The sequence below is a fragment of the Bubalus bubalis genome, chromosome 9 (genome assembly GCF_019923935.1).
Source record: "Bubalus bubalis isolate 160015118507 breed Murrah chromosome 9, NDDB_SH_1, whole genome shotgun sequence".
NCBI classification, from domain to species: Eukaryota; Metazoa; Chordata; class Mammalia; order Artiodactyla; family Bovidae; genus Bubalus; species Bubalus bubalis.
In genome coordinates, this window is record NC_059165.1 from 44,975,303 (window position 1) to 44,979,053 (window position 3,751).

The window sequence follows — 3,751 nt, forward strand, 5'->3', positions numbered from 1 at the left end:
GATTTGCTGTAAATGACTGCTGCTTTGGAGGTTAAACATTTTGTTAGCAAAGTTACAACCAGAACACTAAATTACGGATAAAATTTTCAGAATTAAGTGGCATAGGTAAATTTTGATAGGATTTATTCAAAATTTGTTCATTATCAAACCATGCCCTTTTTTTTTCCCAGAAAGGAAAAAAAAATGTGGGTTTTTGTTGCTAGGTTATATTTTGTGTAGTAAAGAAAAATTTCTTCAGTCCATGTTGTAATCTTCATACTGCAATTTTAAGGTTGTCTAATGTATACTATAGTAAATAGATGATTTTGAGATTTGATGCTCCTAAGAGTTTGATTTGCTCCATTTTTTCCTAAAATAAATACTGTCTTTCCCAAAAAAAAAAAAAAAAGGTAAATTTTATGAGATAGATATATATATATATAAAAGCTTCCCAGGTGGTGTTAGTAGCAAAGAACCCATGTGCCAATGCAGGGGAAATAGGAGATGAGGTTTCAATTCCTGGTTCGAGAGTACATATACATACATACATAGGTACATACGTCCATGGGCTTCCCTGGTGGCTCAGACGGTAAAGTGTCTGCCTGCAATGTGGGAGACCCGGGTTCGATCTCTGGGTCAGGAAGATCCCCTAGTGAAGGAATGGCAACCCACTCCAGTATTCCTGCCTGGAAAATTCCATGGACTGAGAAGCCTGGTAGGCTACAGTCCATGGGGTTGCAAAGAGTCGGACATGACTGAGCGACTTCACTTTCACATACGTACGTACGTACATACATACATACAAGGTGGTGCTAGTGGTAAAGAACATGCCTGTCAATGCGGGAGACATTAGAGACATGAGTTCGATCCCTGGGTCAGGAGGATCCCCTGGAGGAGGGCATGGCAACGCACCCTAGTATTCTTGCCTGGAGAATCCCATGGACAGAGGAACCTGACGAGCTGTAGTTCATAGGGGCACACAGAGTAGGACACAACTGAAGTAACTGAGCATAAAGTGTGTGTGTGTCTGTGTGTGTGTGTGTGTGTATCTTGCCATGATTTAAAAAAAAAAAAAAAAACTGAGTATTGCAACTCCCAGACATAGCTGTCCTCTCTGATATTTCCCACCTGAACATACAGTGCATCCATTCACCCAGCTTGCTCTAACCAGAGAGCTGGGAACCAGTCCTGGTATCTTTCCACTCCTACCTGGTATCCCTGTATTAGCTCAGGACCCACCTGCTCCGGGCAATTCCCCACCAGCAGCTAGACCTAAACTGGGTCCTGCCACGCCTCAGCTTCAAGTTTCCCCTTGCACTAAGAATCCCATACGCACTCCTCTCTCTGAAGCCAGCTGACCTCACCAAAATCTTGTGCCACATTCTCCCTCACTCTGTACTTCCATACTTCTCCTCACACTCTGTACTTCCAGTAGTTCCTCAGACTAACTAGGTTTCATCTTTTGCCCAGAACATTCTCCCCTCATCCTTTGCAAGCCAAACACTCCTCAGATTTCAGGCCTCAGCATAAATGGAACTTCCTCGAGGGCTCTTCACAGAGTCACAGTGCAAAAAGAGTGCCTCTGCTCTTCCCTCAAGTGCTCTTTTCTTAGCCCCCTGACACTTTCTGCATGTCTCTATTTGTATATCTCTCACTACCTGGGAGACAGTCAGATGCCAGAGGTTATCAGCCAAGTCTGCCTTGATCCATAATCCCAGTACTTACTGCAATGCTTGGTGCATAGTAGATACGTATTTGTCGATGAGTGAATAAATAAAGGAATGCATGCTCTTTTAAATCACCCAAAAAACAGTAAGCATAAACCCTGCCTTTAACTAAAAAACCTCCACCCTTTACTTTCTTAGACACACGGACAGGCCTTTGTACGGTGCCCTGAAACACTGGGAGTCCCACCTCCACTCTCTCACATACCTGCTCATAACTATTGGTGTTGGACGTTTGCTCCCAATGGCACTCGTGCAAAAGAGCCTCGCTTTTCTCCAGATGTTGAGAGAGATGCCTGTCGTAGGTAATTGCTTGAGTTGTTTCCTGCAATGATATAAGTCCACTGACAAGCCTTAAAGCTGTTCCCGCACTTGGTTTTCAATGGCACGCTGCCTGCTGTATTAGTGAGCAAATTCCTTGAAACAACATGAGATCGACAATATTGATGGAATATAAAATCAGGTCAGTGGCTGCCAAGCACCCCAGAAAGGTCCTGATTCCTTACCCCAGCAGTAATGCTGAAGCCTGCGGCTCCCCAGCCGTTCTTCCTGCCTTTGGCAAGCCATCTTCCCCTAGGTAATGCTCCAACAAAGAGTAACTTGGGTAATGACCAATGCTACAGTGATTATTATTGTTATCATGGACTCTATTTTATTCTCACTTAATTAGTAATTATTTTAAATTACACGGCAGAAGAGCTGCTACAATGGGTGTTTCCTGGCAGTCAGGGGCTAATTCTCCATCACTGCAAAAATATGGGCTATTTTCAGTTCAGCTGTTAAGACAGTGTAGTGATGAACGCCTCTCACCGCCATATGGTGCAGTCTAAACCTAGTGTCTCTTCACAACAATGCTTTCACTTCTATTACCATTAGAAAGAAATATGTAAAGACAGCTTTTTCTCTAAACCGAGCTCCCATGCCAGCAGGGCCCCAAGTATCCTTTGGAGGAAACCAAACAACCCCACAGCACAGATCAGTGTTCCTTTCTGTGCTCCCCTCAGGGACCCTCAAGTTCACAGTTGATATTTAACTGGCCATAAAACATACTCGTCTTCTACTGGACTCACGAATCTGATAACAAACCAGGAATGAAATCTCAAACCTGCGGGGCTTGCCAGCGGTCAAAGTATGTGAAGTTACTTGGTAACACCCTGCTTTTGCATTTTTGACATTAAGGAGTGGCTTTATTTCTACAGATAAATATGCTCTCCTCAAATCACTGAACCCAGGGAAATAATAAGATGAGCCCGGAAACAGCTTTTCATGTCATAAAGAAAGTCATCAAATGATGAAGAAATTCAAAAGGACACAGGAAGCAACCTGCAATGGCTTCTACTAGCCAGATCTGGGACATTTTAAGCATGAAATACTGATAGCAACAGATTAGGATACAGTGAATAAAGTATGAATCTATACTAACAGAAATAAATGAGAAGAGGAACTTCTTTATCATAAATAATAAATGCAAAAGGAATGATGATGGTTATTAGAAAATTACCACTTACTAACCTTCATAGTAACCTTTCAACAAAAAATATCAAAGATGTTAAACTCCAGTGAGTGAGAGATTGGTGAGGAAAGAGCTACTTACATAGTCTCAAAGTATCTCCTCCTAAGATACTTAATAATTACAAAGAGACTTTACAATAATTTTACAGTAGATTCACCTAGCAGTCAGCAGCACAATAAAGTGAATCAAAGTTAAAAACACCAATAACCAAACAGACATCACTTGCCACCTTGTGGAGTATGATTCAAAAAAAAAAGCATCTGTGACTTTCCAGTCAAAACATATAATCTGAGTCCAAGTCCAAACTGAAGGAGACTCTACAAAATGACTGGCTTATAATCTTCAGCCATGTTCACATCACAAAACTTAGAACTCCCATGTGACCCAGCAATTCCACTTCTGTATAAATAGTCAAGAGCAGTGAAAGCAGGGACTTGAACAGATATTTGTACACTCGCATTCATTGCAGCAATATTCACAATAACCAAAAGGTAAAACAACCCAAGTGTCCACTGATAGGTGAATAAGCAAAACA